The sequence below is a fragment of the Bubalus bubalis genome, chromosome 5 (genome assembly GCF_019923935.1).
Source record: "Bubalus bubalis isolate 160015118507 breed Murrah chromosome 5, NDDB_SH_1, whole genome shotgun sequence".
Classification (NCBI taxonomy): Eukaryota; Metazoa; Chordata; class Mammalia; order Artiodactyla; family Bovidae; genus Bubalus; species Bubalus bubalis.
The window spans coordinates 71,647,577-71,667,385 of record NC_059161.1 but is presented as its reverse complement, the minus strand read 5'-3'; positions in this window follow the sequence as shown (position 1 = coordinate 71,667,385).

Sequence of the window (19,809 nt, the reverse complement as noted above, 5' to 3'; positions counted from 1 at the left end):
TTCAAAGTGTGTATCAAGAGATGAATGGATAAGATGTGATCTACATGGATTATTGCTCAGCCATAAAGAAGAATGAAATCTTGTCATTTGTGACAACATGGATGGACCTAGAGGGTAATATGCATAAGGTATTCCTGAATTATGCCTGAAAATAAGTCAGACAGAGTGACAAGTACAGTATGATGTCATTTGTATTTGTAAACTGAAAACCAAAACAAATGAACCAACATACCCAAACAGTAATGAAGTCACAGATACAGAGAACAAAGAAGTGGTTCCCAGAGAGAGGAGAGGGTTGTGATAATGAGAGAACTAGGTGAGAGAGATTAAGATTTACAAACTTCCCTTACAAAACAAATTAGTTCAGGGAACAAAATGTACACCATGAGAATACAGTCAATGAGAAAAATTTGGTTACAAACGGTACCTAGTCTTATTGTGGTGATCATTTTGTAATGTATAGAAATATTAAATCACTATATTGTGCACCTGAAGCTATCAGTGCTGTAGTTCAATTAAATTACAATTATACTTCAATTAGAAAAAGACTTGGGAATAAGTAAACTTTACAGAAATGCTTAGCAACTTCTCCATAGAAATAAACATTCTCATTTCATGCGTGATGATGTGCTTAACAATAAAAAAATGAAAAAATAGAGAAAAAGAAAAAAAATCGTTTTGAAAGGACATCATACATCAGAATTGAGAAAACTCATAAATCAGTGTGTGGGACTCAGAAAAGAATAAGAAAAAGTTGAAAAATCACTTTGTAAGTGAAAGTAAAAGTAGGTGAAACATATTGAGAAATAATGCCTTATAAGAAACAGCAGATGAAAAGAAGAGTCTCTTAAAAACAATTTTTTAAAAAACTCCTGGCAAATAACTTAAGGAAAAAGCTGTAAAATATTTGATGAATATGTTAATAGTGGAAAATAATCACAAGAGATCTGATAAATGATTGTGATTGTTCAATTGCTCAGTCGTGTCCAACTCTCTGTGACCCCATGGACTGCAGCACACTAGGCTGCCCTGGCCTTATATGAATGATTGGAGTCTCTGAAAGTGTAAAATCACAGCAAAGATGCAAAGCAAATGCTAAATATTGTGATGCAAAGTTTTCTGGAACAAAAGGCTTTGAAATTGTTTATTAAAAAGAATAATGAGCATACACTTGCAATGATTACTAGCAAATGATACTGTAGTAAAGCTATTAGGTTTTAACAATAAAAGTCCTTTGGGCAGCTAGAATAAACGAGTGGGAGAAATATAAAGGAATAAAAACTAGAATTTTAAGAGCATTTTCGGAAAGAAATTCTCTGTGTTAGATAGAAGAAAAGAGACAAACACATTTAAGCCACACAAGGAGAGAAATGATGAATCATGAACTTTTTCCAGCCAAGCAGAATGAGTTTTGAAAGTCCTGACATGCAAATCATGAAACATCTTGGGTAATATTGATCTCCTATGACTAGTGGAATGAGCAGACGTGAGAAAACAGAATCCTTAAAGACAATGACATAAGGACAGATGTAAGGACTAAATTTGCAGTTCCTTACTCAACAAGGACTGAGTTGTGTGTGAGGTGGGAGATCTTGGTGGTGGACACAAGGGTGATTTCCTTACAATAATTCATTAAGTTCTACCTGTGTTGAGGGTGCTTTTCTGTACATGTGTGTGTTTTTACAAAAAAATATTTTAAAAGTAACAAGATAGATTAAGCATTTTAATGAAAAACCTTTCATATAAATATTCAACATATAGATACATACAAAACATATAGATAAAACTAATACTAAATCTATACAGCAAAACAGCTAAAGCTGTACTAAATGAGGAGCCTCAGGAGAGAAGCAGTGAGGCTTCGCCTGATCTGGTCCAGATGAGGCTCCTGGTGCTGTGGGGGCTCCATCCCCTCTGGGGTCCAAGATGGGGTCCAGGTCCAAGTCCTCAGGGATTCAGATCAGAGCCTGCAACTGCAACACAGGTGATGGAGTCCCTGGGAAGTGCAGAGTCAGACAGAGGAGGGCTCCCTGGGGAGGGTGTGCAGGGCCCAGAAGACTTCCCAGGATCTAGAGTTTGCTTTGGGGCTCAGATCTGCAGGGTACTGGGTATGTGTGCTGCTCTTTGCAGAGCTGCTGCTCTTTGCAGGTGTTGTCTGTTAACGGGAAGTTTAGAAATGCCCCACAGGAGCAACTACTCTTGTGCATCTGGCCAGTATTGTTCAACTGATGGGTCTCCTTGACAGTGAGACTCAGGAAGAGAAACAGCGAACTCTGGGATCCAGAACTGAAAGCCTGGGTCCCCCCTTCCCTCTAGGCCCTGGGAGGAGCAGGAGGTCAGATGACGTGGGGGATAGGAGAACCTGCCCACCCACCCTACACTCAGTACAACTGCTCCTGAGACCTGAGCCTTGGAAATGGACAGATACCTGGAGTCTCAATATTCCCTAATAATTGTTTCTAACCCCTAGCCAAACTTTTCTGAAGATTATGATTTTAAACTGATATTATGTTGTTGTAATAAAAAGGTACATTTTATCTGTCTAGTACATTGCAAAATTAAAATTTGACAGAAGACACAGCTTTTAAAATTGTAATAAAACAAGATGTGTTATTAATGACAAAATTGGAAAAAAAAAAAAGGAACATGAGTAACTTGAATCCTGCCACTCATCCCAAGTCTGCTGCTCAGTTGCTTCAGTCATGTCTGACTCTGTGCAGCCTTATGGATTATAGCCCACCAGGCTCTTCAATCACTGGGATTCTCCAGGAAAGAATACTGGCATGTGTTGCCATTTCCTTTCTCTGGGGGATCTTCCCTACCCAGAGATCTAACCCGAGCCTCTTGTGTCTTCTGCATTGACAGGTGGGTTCCTTACCACTAGCACCACCATCCCAAGAGCACACTGCACTGGATTTCTTTCTGGTGTTTCTTTAGTTCAAGTTGGAAACATACACAGAAAAAATTTCAGAACCTCCAATTTCAGGTTGAAAAATGGTGCCCTGAGCTGGCCCAGGATCCCAGGGTTCCAGAACCTGAGGGACCCCAGACTTGGGCACCCCCCAGTCTGGCTGGGACCCTTCAGACCAGGGAGCACCCACAGGGATGCGGAGCTGCAAGGTGACTCCCTGCCTGCACGAGCTCTGGGTGCCTGTGTCTCCTTCATTCTGTTCCCAGGAGCTCAGGACTGGGAGGGTGGGGCCGCCCCAACCTCTCTCTGAAGCTGGTGATGGATTAGAGATGCCCCTTGCTGCCTTTAGGGGGTTTGGAGGGCAGAGCTGGGTCCTGCAGAGGGAGATGAAGAAGCCCACAGTGGGGATCTTCAAAGAGAACATGCTGGAACAGCAGCTCCTGGACTCTGCACACAGTGGCCTCACAGTGCCCCCCAGCCTCCCTGCAAATGTAAGAGCTGCCAGAGAAGCCAGCCCAGCAACCTCGGGGGCATCTGGGGAGGGGACCTGTGCCCTGGGGAGACATACTTAAGGCATCCTCCACTCTTCTGCACAGATTGTTACTACCCTCTTGTCTCCACTTGTGTGGTGTTTCCGCTGGTGATTCTGAAGCACCAACAAGTGAGTTGGGGTCATGATGGAGACACATACCCTTGTCTGCCTCACCTTCCATGTTCACACTTGCTCTTCCTGGTCTTCTTCATCATCACCATTGACATTCCTCAAGAAAGTGAGCAGAGATTTTTCTGACATCTGGAAGGAAGAGATCAGTCAGGCAGGTCTAAGCCCTGCCAGGCCAGGAAAGCAACCATATGGAGTAGCCCAGGGCAGTGAAGACTTCATAAGGGCTCTTCAGCCATGTGGGTCCAGACCTGCTGACTTCAGCCTCAACTCCTCCTCAGGACATTTATGGTGACAAAGCCAGGTTAAAGGGTGCAGACCTGTTGTCAGGAGCTGGGGTGAAGCTAAGAGTAGGAGAATAGGCTGCAGACAGATTCATAGATTTTATATAAGCTCCCAGGATCCCCAGTGTCTACAAGACAGCAGGTCCTCCAGAAGGATAATCATAAAAAGATGGGAAAAGGAGATAGGGTAGGGTTACAAGGAAAAGTCTATGGATAAAAAAAAAAAAAAAAAAAGAGAGAGAGAGAGAAAATGTTAAAAGATATGAAAGAAGAAATAAACGACCTCCATATTCTTGCTCTCCTTCTCTGAATCTTCATTATTTGCCACGTAGTTTTCTGGTGTCTGAGGGAAGCAGTCATGTGGAGTGGCTGTAGGAAAGCCAAGGGGAGATTTAGAGTCAGCATGTGACAGGGGGACCCTGGTGCTCCTCAGAGCCTGACCCTGGGACCCCTGGTGTCTTTGTCTCCAGGCACCTCCCAGGGTCTCAGTGTTTCACCTCTTTAGTGAAAAAGTGGGTCCCTGACCTGCAGCTTCCTGTCGCCACCCACAACTTGTCTACAAGTGACGAGGAATAAGGCCGTGACCAGGTCAGCAAAGCTGTGAAAGCAAGTGTGTGAAGAAGCCCAGTGGCCCCTTCACAGAGTCTAGAATCTGCAGCCATGGAGGGTCTCTAGGAGCAGCTGGACATGGACCTCTCACATGGAAGCACCTTCAGCACATCAGCCTTGGCTGGTGCAGAGGCTGAGATGAGCTCCAGGAGACGGAGCCCAGGCAGGGACCCAGAGCCTGTGTGCTGTGACTTATCTACCCCTGGGAGAGACCTCTACATGAGGAATTAACAGTGAGGACAGACATGAGGGGAAGTCACAAGTCCTGAAAGGGCAGAGTCTCCAGTGTCAAGTGACAGTGAGAGTTTTGTGCCCACTAGGACATGGCCATCATAGTTAAACACACAATAGAAAACAGTCAGCAGTGCACAATACCTGAGATGTGCTGACCAGAGACCAGGCTTCCATACTAGTCAGTGACAGAAGCAGGAAAGAGCAGCTCTTATGGGAAAAATTATCTTTGAAGAGCAAAGCAAGAAAAGGTGATTATAAACAGAGCACAATGCAAGTTCAGGACACAATTTCTCTATCATATCATTAAAATATGAAAAGAGTAAGTCAGAATTCTACACACATTTCCTTCTTCCTAATTTCATGTTCTCCTTCCTTAGCCTCCAAGCAGAGTGTTTAACCCTAAAGTTCCAGGATCCTTCTCCCATCAGATCCCAAGTGAGTGTTGTTTCCTGCCTATTTCTTCACCACTGCATCAAATGCTCTTCACAATACAGTCCATAGAAACACAATCATGAGCAACAAGGTGATTAGAATGAGTGACCCGCCAACTTCTGCTGTTGGCTCTCACAGCATCACCTTGATCTTTTTCCCAGGGTCCTGAAGAGACACCCCACCATGGATAGCAGATGGCAGTCATCTGTTCTCTGTGCAGTCAGAGCCCTTCAATAAGACATTGATCTCAGTTGCAAACCTAAAGGTAGAGATGCTGAAAGAGTCAATTTTCAACCTCTCAGTTCTATATGCCCATTAGAGCTCTCACCTTCATGCTAACCAACCTGAAATTCCAAGTGTTTTTGACACATGCAAAACCTGCCTTTACGCAAATTATAACAGTCACATCTGACTAGTGGCTACCACATTATAATACACAACAACCACTATATATGTTTATATAAGTGTGCATGCTTATTCACTCAGTCATGTTCAACAATTTGTGACTCCATTGATTGTAGCCCACCAGGCCCCTCTGTCATGGAATTCTCCAGGCATGAATACTGTATTGGGCAGTCATTGCTTTCTTCAGGGGATCCTCCTGACTCAGGTTTTGAACCCAGTCTGCTATATTGCAGGTGAATTCTTTACCATCTGAGCCACCAGGGAAGATTTAATGAATCTTGAAATCAGTACCACTTGTTCTAACACTTCTGATAGATTATGACAGAACAGTTTTTGGAATACCAGGAGACTTTGGTACAAAGGAGGGTATAGGGCTTCCCAGGTAGCTCAGTGGTAAAGAATTTGCCTACCAATGCAAGACACATGAGTTCAATCCCTAGGTTGGGATGCTTTGGAGGAGGAAATGGCAACCCCCCTCAATATTCTTATCTGGAGAATACCATGGATAGAGGAGCCTGACGGGATATAGTCCATGGGATCGCAAAGAGTTGGACACAATTGAGTGACTGAGCATGCATTAATATATACAGGATGTTACCACCCCTTTCTTGTTTATTCCCTTTGCATTTTCTGGCATTTTCAAGATGGCTGTTTGCTGATAGATTAACAAAGTATGAAAGTATTTAGCCTGAGGGGCTAAGAGAGGGATGTTGCCCTCTACTAGTTTCCATGGTAACCAATGTAACCAATGAGCCAATCTGCTGTTAATAGCCCCTGTAGACTCCCTATCCCCCCAGAGTGAAGAATGCTGCAGCTGCTGTGTTCTCCCTGTCCTCTGCTATCCACTGTGGGTGTCTCTCCAGGACCCTTTTACTTCAGACATTTAAAACATCCCATCTGTTAAACCCTCTGATATCTCTGTCGATTCCAGGATCTTTCTTTGGTCTCAAGTCCAGGCAAGTACAGGGCTTCCAGGGCTGTGAAGTGTAGCCCAACAGCTTCTACAGAGGATTTGGCTGGTCTGATTTGTTGATTCATTTGCAGGTATTTCCTGGGCTCATGCACACATCCCAGGTACTCATGAGCCTTTGGGACACTGAAACAGCAATGTCAACACCCAAATCTTGGAGGAATTCCCAGCAGGTGTTCCACTTGAGGGGACAGGTATGGACACAGGGCGCAGTGTGCCTGTGCTGAACATCATCAGAGAAGAGGTGAGGAGGGAGAGAGGGACACTGTGTCTCCTCATGAGCCCATCCCTCCACCACTGACTCTGAGATCAGGGAGGGAGGGAGGTACACAGGGCCTTCAGAAAGACATGACCAGCACACTGAATACTACACACCACACTGAGAGAGTGAAACAAGGCACACGGAATTGAGAAGACATATCATGCTCATAGACTAGAGACTTGGTACTGTTGACATTTCTACACTACCCAAAGCTAAGTAAAAATTCGTTGCAACACCAATCAAAATATTAATGTCATTTTCACACAAATGGAAAAAGCAAGTCCAAAAAATATATGGAACCACTAAGGACTCCAATAGACAAAATGAGAACAAAGATCAGTTTCTCACTTCCTGATTTCAAAACACATTACAAAGATATAGGAATCAAAGCTGTATGATACTGACATAGAAACAGATTCATAGCCCTAAATACCAGAATAAAGACCCCCAAGTAAATTCAAGGATACATCACCAAGTTTCTAAGACAACATAGGGAAATGGTAGTCTCTTCAACAATCAGCAGGATGAAAAGATAACCCACAGAAAAATAACAAATCATATATCAGATAAGGAGCTCACGCTCACAATATATAGGAAAATACCACAACTCAAATGCAAAATAAATTAAAAAGGTAAAAAAAAAGTTGATGAGTGTGCAAAGATGGTGATCAAAACCATCTGGAGCTTTTGTCTGGAGGGTTTATTGGGTTCTATGAGGAGTAGTGACCCTGGGTCCTGCTGCTCTGTGTCTCTGACCTAGGTATGGTCAGTCCCAAGAGACCAGGTCAGCAGAGCTGCGAGAGCAAATGTGTAAAGAAAGCCAGAAGCCCCTTTACAGTCTCTAGAATCTGTAGCCATGCTGGTCTCTAGGGGCAGCTGGACATGGACTGCTCTCATATGGAAACTCCTTCAGGAGAGCATCCTTGGGGAGGTGTGGTGCTGAGATGAGCTCCAGGAGACTCAGCCCAGGCAGGGACACCAGAGCACGTGTGCTTTGACTCATCCAACCCTGAGAAAACCCTTTACATGAGGAATAAACAGTGAGAACAAACATGAGGGGAAGCCACATGTCCTAAAAATGCAGAGGGAGAGGGTTCACATCTCACCCACTACCTGACACGCACTGCAAGAACTTGGTCTCCAGTGTCAAGTGACCATGAGAATTTTGTGTCCACAGGATGTGGCCATCATAGGAGAAATTAAACATGAAGCCAAAGTCCCTTGTACGTAATACCCAGCAGGTACTAACCAGAAGCCAACCTTTCATATTTGGCCATGAAAGGACAAGGAAAGAGTAGTCATATAAGAAAGTATAAGAAAGGACATTTCTAAATGGAAAAGCAAGAAGAGATGACTATAAGTAAATAATAACCCACATAGACACATAGTTCTATTATTTCATTAAAATATGAAAAGAACAAATCACAATTCTACAAATATGTCCTTCTTCTTCCTCAGTTTATATTCACCTTCCTTCATCTCCAAAGAAGCAGGTGTAACTGGTGTGGTCCTGGAACCCTCTCCCTCTAAATCTCAACTGAGAGTTGTTCCCTACCTGAGTTCTCTTCCACATCACTGCTGCTAATGCTTTCCAGGAAGCAGTCTGCAGAAAGACAACCATGAGCAATAATACAGTTATTATACAAGTTGACCCACCCATTTCTCTTCCTCTGCTTGGCTCACACAGCATCTCCCTGGTCTTCCCTCCAGGTTCACAGACCTCCCTTGTGTTTGTGGAGTCAGAGCCCTTCAACAAGATGGTGATCATAGTTGCAAAATTTACATGAAAAGCAGATGTGGAGAGAATCACCGTTCAACCTTACATTTCTACAGGCCCAATATAGCTCTAACCTTCAAGCTTATGAAGCTAAATTCCAACACTTATGGACATACTTTAAATATGGCTAGTGTGATCAAACAATTGTGTGGTTTTTGTGATATTTTTAATATAACAAGCTAATTATTGTTTGAAATATGTTAATTCTAGATAGGCAGGTCTAACTCATGGCTACTACACTGGAAAATTCAGTTATAAGAGCTCCAAAGACAAGGAAAAGGCAACTAATTGCCTGTTATGGTTTTTCTTTATTCCAGATAATTTTATGACCTGATAAGATCATTCATGTGTAGGCATACCTGGGGTTCTTGAACCTAGGCCAGACATTGGGAGTGTGCTTGTGAACATTCCAATAGTAAGGTGAACACTCAGATTCAAAGAAAATTCTCAATAGGTGGCTCACTTGTAGGCAGAGGAGAAGGGCATGGCCCTGTACACCTGTATTACAAGTAACCAGAGAGTAGGTACAGAGGGGAGGGAAGGGACAGTCACTGTCTTCATGAGCCCATCTTTCCCATCCCTGACTCTAGACATCCCAAGGAAGACAACACAAAAGGCCGCTTAGGAAGTGAAAGATTTGTGCACTGAAAATCATAGAACGCTTTCGAAAGAAAGAAGAGACAAGTAATTGGAATGACATAACATATTCATAGACTGGAATATTTAGTATTGTTGACCTTCCTATACTCCTAAAAATGAGGTACATATATATTGAAACCACTTACAAAATCCCATGTTATTTTTATAGAAATGGGGAAAAAAAAAAAAATCCCAAAATACTAAGGTTTATGTAGCCCAAAAGAAACCCAGAGAAAGAACAACAATGGGGCCTTCAGGCTTCCTGAATTCAAAATAGATAAGAATGCCACAACAGTCAAAACGGTATTCTACCAGCAACAAAATAGGCAGAGAGAGCAATGAATTATAAGAAGGGAATCTTGAATAAATTGACACATGTGTGGCCAAATGATCTTTGCCAAGTTTCTAAAATCACCAAGTGTAGGATGGACACTCTCTTCAGCAATCAATAGAAAGGCAATCTATAGAATGAGAGGAAATATCTGCAAACTTCGTATCTGAATAAGGGGCCAATATCCAGAGTAAATAAGCAACTACTACAACTCAACTTCAAAACAACAGCAGGCAAATAACTGACTTTAAAAAATGTGTAAAAAGCTTCAGTAGACATTACTTCATAGAAAACATAAAAGTGACCAATATGCATAGGAAATGTGCTCCTCCATCCATGGAATTTTCCAGGCAAGAGTACTGGAGTAAGTTGTCATTTCCTTCTCCAGGGGATCTTCTTGACCCGGGAATTGAACCCAGGTCTCCCTCATTGCAGGCAGACGCTTTACCCTCTCAGCCACCAGGGAAGCCCCAGCATCACTAAGTATCAGTGAAATGGAAACCAAGACAAAAGAAGATATCAAGAAAATAACAGATGTTGCCAAGGAAGTAGAGAAGTGAAACTTTTGTGCCTTGTTGGTAGGAATGGAAAATGGCATATCCATTAAAGGACAGTTTGGAAGTCCTTCAAAAATTATTGAGAACATAAGATCCAGGAATCATTGTTTTGAGTTTATGTTGAAAGGAGATAAAATAAGAATGTCCAGGAGATTTCTACAGTCTCATATCCATTGCTACATTATACACAACAACCAAGATAGAAAAACTGCCCAGAGTCCATGGGCAGATAAGTGAAAAAAGAAAATGTTGTGTATACATACACTGGAATGTGCTTCAGTGCTTAAAAATGAAGGATATCTTATCATTTGCAGAAATATGAATGAAGCTGGAGGATATTGGTAAGAGTGAAATAAGCTAGTCACAGGAGGACAAATACCTGAGGTATCTTAAGGAAAATTCAGAGAAACAGAGAGTAGAAATGCTAGAAAAGGTCAGTTTTCATTCCAATCCCAAAGAAAGGCAATACCAAATAATCTTCAAACTACCACAAAATTGCATTCATTTCACACGCTAGCAAAGTAATGCTCAAAATTCTCCAAGCCAGACTTTAACACTACGTGAACCAGGAACTTGCAGATGCACAGGATGGACTTAGAAAAGGCAGAAGAACCAGAGAGAAAATTGCCAATGAATCATCAAAAAAGCAAGAGAGAAAAAAACATCTACTTTTGCTTTATTGACTACGCTAAAGCCTGTGACTGTGTGGATCACAACAAACCGTGGAAAAGTCTTAAAGAGATGGGAATAACAGACCCCCTGACCTGTCTCCTGAGAAATCTGTATGCAGGTCAGGAAGCAGCAGTTAGAACTGGACATAGAACAACAGACTGGTTCCAAATTGGGAAAGGAGTATATCAAGACTGTACATTATTACCCTGCTTCTTTAACTTATACGCAGAATACATCATGAGAAGTGCTGGGCTGGATGAATCACAAGCTGGAATCAAGATTGCCAGGAGAAACATCAATAACCTCAGATATGCAGATGACACCATTCTTATGGCAGAAAGTTAGGAAGAACTAGAGAGCCTCTTGATGAAAGGGAAAGAGGAGAGTGAAAAAGTTGGCTTAAAACTCAACATTCAGAAAACGAAAATCATGACATCTGGTCCCATCACTTCGTGGCAAATAGATGGGGAAACAATGGAAGCAGTGACAGACTTATGACAGAGAAACAAATTCAATCCCTGGTCTGGAAAGATTGCCATGGAACAACTAATCCCCTGTGCCTCAATTACTGAGCCCAAGCTCTGTAATCAGGAGCCACAACTACTGAGCCCACATGCCAAAACTACTGAAGCTAGAGAGCCCTAGAAGCCATGGTCTGTAACAAAAGAAGCCGCAAAAGTGAAAAGCCTACACTCCAAATCTGGAGAGTTTCCCTGGCTCTCGACAAGTAGAGGAAAGCCTGCACAGCAATGAAGACCCAGCAGAGACAATAAAAAATTTAATAAAAATTAAAAGGAATCCTGTAAACATTTCCCTGGGTAATGATGGGATTTGTCTTCCAGGTTAAAGGATTTCACTTGGTATAAATTTAAATACAGAGAATGTGTATACTTTGTTTAATCTTAATATGCATACTCATTCATGGTGCATGGTGTTAGGAAATTTGTTGCGGAAGTTGATACCAGTAACAGTGATGGTTAGAGTGACAAATATCAAGGAAAAGAGAGCAGGAAAAAAAAAAAAAAAAATCACACACAAAGAATCACACTATTCATTATCCATAGAGATAAACCCAGTCCCGTGGACACTAACCTATACTATTAACCATAATACAGCTTCTTCCTGAAACTACAGTAATCAGCTACATTTCTCTACTTGTAAATCACTTTCTATCACCAGGGCCCCTATACTCATTCCCAGCACAAATTTGGAAACAGTTTGCCCTCTACACTAAAACCAGCGAGAAAGCCCCAACTTTCTCATCTACAAAGTTTTTTCTCCCAGAGTTATGATTCTAGAATACATACTGTTTTCACGTTCTGGAGGGGCCACCTGAAAGTACAGAAGAGAAGACACTATGAGGGTAAGATCACATAGATGCACAGTCTTTGGTTCATTTGGTGACAGTAGAAAACATAACGAAGGAAAGGGTGGAGTCCAGAGAACCCGGTAAGATCAGAGCACACATACTCAGGATGAAAGGCAAGACCATTGCCTGGAGGATGGAACTTCGAAGACCTTTTGGGTTGCAATTGCAGAATCCTTTTCCTAAAGGAAAGATTGCTGCAGGAGAGAGAATGCTGTACCCTACAGGGTGTAATGGATGATAACAATTTTAACATCCTGTGGACTGAGGCATCATGAGTTGGTAATAAGACTCTCACTCCACAATATCTCAACCAAGGGAATTGCCTCAATCTGAAACAAACAACCTCAAAGACTCGTAATTTAATTATACTGAAAGAGAAATGAAACAATATTTCTATCTAAGATCAGAAGAAAAACAAAGCAAAACAAGCTTGCCTTGGAGACACATGGAGTCTCTTCTGTCCTGTCACAAGCTGAGTTGACTGGCAGGTCCTCAGTGAAGTCTAGAGGGCCACAGAGTAGCTGTTAGAACACGGTGAGGCTGCTCAGGAATCATGCAGGGGGTTTTCTCTTTGTGTGGACATGGGGTGGTGTGTATGGATGTGGGAGGTTAATAAGCATGAGCTGAACCTGTGTTCCTCTTTGGAGGAGGAAGGAAAGTAGAGGAGGAAGGAAATGAAAAGAGAGCTTTGGCTTTCTAGCTAAGAGGAACCTAATCAACAGGAAATATTCTATCTAAAAAAAAGGAAAACTCTAAAATGTGTATACTGTTCACCGAAAGAGACCCATGACTCCTGCTCATTTTGAGCTCTTGCTAAATTGCCATGGTCTCTTGATTTTTCCCAGATCACTCTTTCTCCAGGATCCACAGTTACTGCTACTACATCATGTTTTCTATGGGACTTTGTACTTGATTAAAGTGAACTCTTATAGGACTGAATTCAAGCCTGGGCAATGTATGCTCTTCTATTAATTCACTCATCACTTGTCTTAAAATCAAATATACAAGATTTGATAATACTAAATTCCTACCATTTAAAAATAGCCACTATGATTAATGCTATATTATTCTATCAATATTTGTTTTCTATACAATGCGCGCATGCCCACTGAGTCAGTTGCTGTCCACACTCACTGGGGTCATACGTTTAGTGGGACAATTGATTATAGACACCACAGTTCCTCCACCAGGTCTTTCTGGAGAGCTAGAGGGACACCCGGTAGTTGTCAGGACACTGGGGAGACTGCTCACCAATCACTCAGCATTTCTTTCTTTCTTTCTTTTTTTTTTTGTTTTGATGAGACATGGGATAAACTGTATGCATGAGGGAGTTTGGTAACTGTGGACTAAGCTGCTGTTGAATCATCCTCTTTGCAAAGGAGAGGAGCAGGAAAGAAATAAAAGAGAGCTTCTGTGCTTTAACTAGTGATAACATAACCGATGGGGAAAAAAGAAATATCAATTGCATGCCAGCACTCAATGACAGAGATCATGACCCTCCTGCTTATTTAGAGCATCTGCTAAATTGGCCTTGTCTTCTGGATTTCTTCCCAGAGAACTGCCTCACCAGGATCCACCTTTCTAGCTATTGTACTTACCAAGTCTTCTATGAGATTCTGTTCTTTATAAAAAGCAAACTCTGTTAGAGGACTGAATTCAGCCCTACCTTTCCAAATAGCTATTATCAATCACGTGATATTTTTTCCCAGTCTTCATTTTTCAAACAATTTTTGCATGTCCACTGAGTCAGTGGCTGTCCACACTCACAGAAGTCATACATTTAGTGGGATGTTTCATTATGCAGAAGAAGCATAAGGTGAAAGCTGACTGTTTCTGACTCAGCTGATCAGGAGATTATAACAAGAATAATGGTCTTTAGACTAAGGACCAAGTGCCTTCTAGCTAAGAGGAACCTAATCAACAGGAAATATTCTATCTAAAAAAAAGGAAAACTCTAAAATGTGTATACTGTTCACCGAAAGAGACCCATGACTCCTGCTCATTTTGAGCTCTTGCTAAATTGCCATGGTCTCTTGATTTTTCCCAGATCACTCTTCCTCCAGGATCCACAGTTACTGCTACTACATCATGTTTTCTATGGGACTTTGTACTTGATTAAAGTGAACTCTTATAGGACTGAATTCAAGCCTAAGGACTAGACTAAGGACCAAGTGCCACTATGAGATTTGACACCTTCCATTGAGTATGCCAACAAAGGTCCATCTAGTCAAAGCTATGGTTTTCCAGTATTCATGTATAGATGTGAGAGTTGGAATATAAAGAAAGCTGAGTGCCAAAGAATTGATGGTTTTGAACTGTGGTGTTAGAGAAGACTCTTGAGAGTCCCTAGGACTGCAAGGAGATCAAACCAGTCAATCCTAAAGGAAAACAGTCCTGAATATTCATTGGAAAGACTGATGTTGAAGCTGAAACTCCAATACTTTGGCCACCTCATGCGAAGAGTTGACTCATTGGCAAAGACCCTGATGCTAGGCAAGATTGAAGGCAGGAGAAGAAAGGGATGACACAGGATAAGATGGCTGGATGGCATCACCGACTCAATGGACATGAGTTTGAGTAAACTCCGGGAGATGATGAAGGACAGGGAAACCTGGCGTGTTAGAGTCCATGGGGTCACAAAGAGTTGGACATGACTGAGTGACTGTACTGAACTGATTGAATGTGTGCTACGGGGTTTAATCAATGTAAAGCTTATGTTAAAGTCACCCAGTACAATGAAATATCTCCCTGATGATAATCTGCTTTTGCCCTTGCTTACATCAATACATATGACCTACAGTTTCTACATCAGATCAGTTGCTCAGTCATGTCCGACTCTTTGTGACCCCATGAATCACAGCACGCCAGGCTTCCCTGTCCATAACAAACTCCAGGAGTTCACTCAGACTCACGTCCATCGAGTCAGTGATGCCATCCAGCCATCTCATCCTCTGTCGTCCCCTTCTCCTCCTGCCCCCAATCCCTCCCAGCATCAGAGTCTTTGCCAATGAGTCAACTCTTCGCATGAGGTGGCCAAAGTACTGGAGTTTCAGCTTTAGCATCATTCCTTCCAAAGAAATCCCAGGGCTGATCTCCTTCAGAATGGACTGCTTGGATCTCCTTGCAGTCCAAGGAATCTCAAGAGTCTTCTCCAACACCACAGTTCAAAAGCATCAATTCTTCGCCGCTCAGCCTTCTTCACAGTCCAACTCTCACATCCATACATGACCACAGGAAAAACCATAGCCTTGACTAGATGGACCTTTGTTGGCAAAGTAATGCCTCTGCTTTTGAATATGCTATCTAGGTTGGTCGTAACTTTCCTTCCAAGGAGTAAGCATCTTTTACTTTCATGGCCCAGAAAAATAAAGTCTGACACTGTTTCCACTGTTTCCCCATCTATTTCCCATGAAGTGGTGGGACCGGATGCCATGATCTTCGTTTTCTGAATGTTGAGCTTTAAGCCAACTTTTTCACTCTCCACTTTCACTTTCACCAAGAGGCTTTTGAGTTCTTCTTCACTTTGTGCCATAAGGGTGGTGTCATCTGCATATCTGAGGTTATTGATATTTCTCCCGGCAATCTTGATTCCAGTTTGTGTTTCTTCCAGTCCAGCGTTTCTCATGATGTACTCTGCATAGAAGTTAAATAAACAGGGTGACAATATACAGCCCTGATGAACTCCTTTTACTATTTGGAACCAGTCTGTTGTTCCATGTCCAGTTCTAACTGTTGCTTCCTGACCTGCATACATATTTCTCAAGAGGCAGATCAGATGGTCTGGTATTCCCATCTCTTTCAGAATTTTCCACAGTTTATTGTGATCCACACAGTCAAGGGCTTTGGCATAGTCAATAAAGCAGAAATATATGTTTTTCTGGAATTCTCTTGCTTTTTCTATGATCCAGCAGATGTCCACACAACTCTCAGAATCTGAGAGCTGACTAGAAGAATGTGACCCCGAGGTGCTTTTCACACTAATAACTGGGTCACATTTGGCTGTTAATCCACCTATGCTTGCCCTAGGTTCCATGATAATGATCAGCATGGTCTGGACCTCTGGAGCTGCTAGTACCTCCAGGCATAAACATAGATGCAGAGACCACTTTCTCCATGACTATCAGTGCAGGTCAGAGGCCCAGAGCAGTCACACTGGGACCACCTTGTGTTCTCAGTTGGGCTTTTCCACTTTGAAGGTCAAGAGCTTGGGCCATTTTTCTCAGTACCATCTCCATTTGAGGAAAATAAATATTAACCAAACCTGAGGAATGGCTGAATTGAGGAAAGAATCAAGAAATACATAGCCGGTGTGCAGTGGTGATAAGTGTTTAGAAAGTTCTCAGTTGCCTTGTGCTGTGTAAGAGGGAAACATGTCCTGAGGAAACACACACATAGCTTCAAAATCACACCACAAGGGCTCACACACGGGGCCCCAACCCTGATTCACACAAACCCACAGCATCTAAATGATGTAGTTGTTTCCAGGGACCATAGAATACAATACAGAGATTGTTTTTCCTGGGAGATCAGTCTCTTCTCTGCACAGCAGATCTTAGCCCTCTAGGAACCCAGCATCAGCATCCATACACAATGGAATATTACTCTCCAATGGCACCTCTCCAACCAGAGCTGGCAAGAAAGCCTCACCTTCAACAACTAGATTCCTTCTCAGCAGAGGGATAATCCCTGAATATTTACCGTGTTCATAGACTGCTCCATATGCCTGTGATTAGAGAGAAGCAAACAGAGGGAGGGAGGGTGTCAATAACATGTGTTCTCTGCAGTAAGTCTTCTGTTAGCTGATTTTGGTACTCAGATAACTAAAAGTTATTTGGTCCTCAGATAACTAAAACTCTTTAAGTCAATGCCTCCCTAAGAAAACAAAGAGGACCCCTGTTGAAAAGCCTGGAATATTTCACACAAGATCTCTCAGTTTCAATTTGAACAACAATTACCAAGTTGTTTATGAAGCAAGGAAATATTTCTACTGAGGACACTACCTATAGTAGTAACTGATGCTGTCTTTTTTATGAAATTTATTTATTTTTAATTGAAGGATAATTGCTTTACAGCATTTTGTTGTTTTCTGTCAAACCTCAACATGATTCAGCCACAGGTATTCATATATCCCCTCCCTTTTAAACATCCCTCCCTTCCCCCTCCCCATCTCATCCCTCTAGGTTGATACAGATCCCCTGTTTGAGTTTCCTGAGCCATACAGCAAATTCCCATTGGTTATCTATTTTACATATGGAAATGTAAGTTGCCATGTTACTCTTTCCATTATCTCACCCTCTCCTCCCTTCTCCCCATGTCCATCAGTCTATTCTCTATGTCTGTTTCTCTGTAATATGTCTGTTGTCTGTTGCCCTGTAAATAAAGTCTTCAGTACCATTGGCAGGGGGCACAATTGAGGGACTCTGGAGAGGCTACTCCTCAACATGTCCCAAAGGCACTATCTGCTGAGCCCTAGTAGCTGTTAGCCAAGCCGGTGGGGGTTCTTCTGTCCTTTCTCTCCTCTCTGCCAAGGATCAGACCAATGAAACTGTGAACAACAGTCAGATATTTAGCAAATTTTCTGGCGAGCTATGAAGGGGATTCCTTGGCACGTTTTTCCCACTGCTTTTTCCTCCTGTCCTTCAGCTCTCTCCCTGGACTCAAGCCCAGCCAAAACTAATGAAACTCAGGCTCTGATGTTGCATTACAAAAATTCATTGAGAGACAAAGCAATAAGAGGTGGATTTGTTAGGATCCAGAGAGAAGCCACTCTTCAGGGTGTGAACCATTGCTGAGGGCAAGGGCTGGGGCCATGGATTAGGCCTGGCTAGGTTTTGTGAAACCTCCCGGTTTTGGCAGATCACCAGGCAAATGTCAGCCAGATACCAATGATCTGTACTCTGCTCTTTTTCCTGCTTCTTTGGTGTCTTGGAATCCCCTTTCCATCCCCTGCATCCACATTCCATAGTTCTCTATGTTCCTTCTTTTTCCCTTAGATTCTCCAGTCTCTTTTGCTTTCAGGCCCTTCGTAACATGGACACTCCTGCTTAAAACTGAAAATCCATGTTTTGCCTTGTCCAACTCCCAGATTTTTTATTACACAGAATTTTCTGGGCAGCACTGTGCACACCCTACTGCCTCATCTGGACAGTTGCAACTCTTAAAGCTCTCCAAACGTGGAGATTTGGAAATTGTACTATATGTTTTTCTTCTCTGTTTTCAGGGGAGGTAGAATGCAAAAGGGAGAAGGCAATGGCAGCCCACTCCAGTACTCTTGCCTGGAAAATCCCATGGATGGAGGAGCCTGGTAGGCTGCAGTCCATGGGGTCGCTAGGAGTTGGATACAACTGAGTGACTTCACTTTCATGCATTGGAGAAGGAAATGGCAACCCGCTCCAGTGTTCTTGACTGGAGAATCCCAGGGACGGGGGAGCCTGGTAGGCTGCCTCTATGGGATCGCACAGAGTTGGACACGACTGAAGTGACTTAAGTAGTAGTACCATTTTTCGAAATTCCATATATAGTCATTAGAACATGATACTTATCTTTCTCTTTCTGATTCAATTAACTCTGTATAATAGGTTCTAGATTCATCCACCTCATCAGAACTGACTCAAATGTGTTCCTTTTTATGGCTGAGTAATATTCCATTATATATATTTACCACACTTCTTTATCCATTCATCTATTGATGGACATCTACATTGCTTCCATGCTCTAGCTATTGTAAATAGTGCTGCAATGAAAAATGGGATACATGTGTCTTTTACAATTTTGGTTTCCTTAGGGTATATGCCTATAAGTGGGATTGCTGGGTCCTATGGTGGTTTTATCCCCTGTTTTTTAAGGTATCTCCATACCATCTTCCATAGTGGGTATATCAATTTACATTCCCACCAACAGTGCAAGAGCAGTCCCTTTTCTCCACACCCTCTCCAGCATTTATTGTTTGTAGACTTTTTGGTGATGGTCATTCTGTTTGGTGTGAGGTCATATGTCATTGTAGTTTTGATTTGAATTTCTCTAATAATTAGCAATATTGAGCATCTTTTCATGTGTTTGTTGGCCATCTGCATGTCTTATTTGGAGTAATGTCTATTTATGTCTTTTCCCCACTTTTTGATTGGGTTGTTTGCTTTTCTTGCATTGAGTTGTATGAGCTGCTGGTATATTTTGTAAATTAATCCTTTTCAGTTGTTTCATTTGTCCATTATTTTCTCCCATTCTGAGGGTTGAACTTGCACCTTGCTGTGCAAAAGCTTTTAAGTATAATCAGGTCCCACTTGTTTACTTTTGTTTTTATTTCCATTACTCTAGGAAGTAGGGCATAGAGGATCTTGCTTTGATTTATGTCATCGACTGTTCTGCCTATGTTTTCCTCTAACAGTTTTATAGTTTCTGGTCTTACATTTAGGTCTTTAATCCACTTTGAGTTTATTTTTGTGTATGGTGTTAGGAAGTGTTCTAATTTCATTCTTTTACATGTAGCTGCCCAGTTTTCCCAGCACTATTTATTGAAAAGGCTGTCTTTTCCCCATTGTGTATTCTTGCCACCTCTGTTGAAAATAAGGTACCCATAGGTGCATGGGTTTATTTCTGGGCTTTCTATCTTGTTTCATTGTCTATATTTCTGCTTTTGTACCAGTTCCATACTGTCTTGATGACTGGAGCTTTGCAGTATAATCTGAAATCAGGAAGG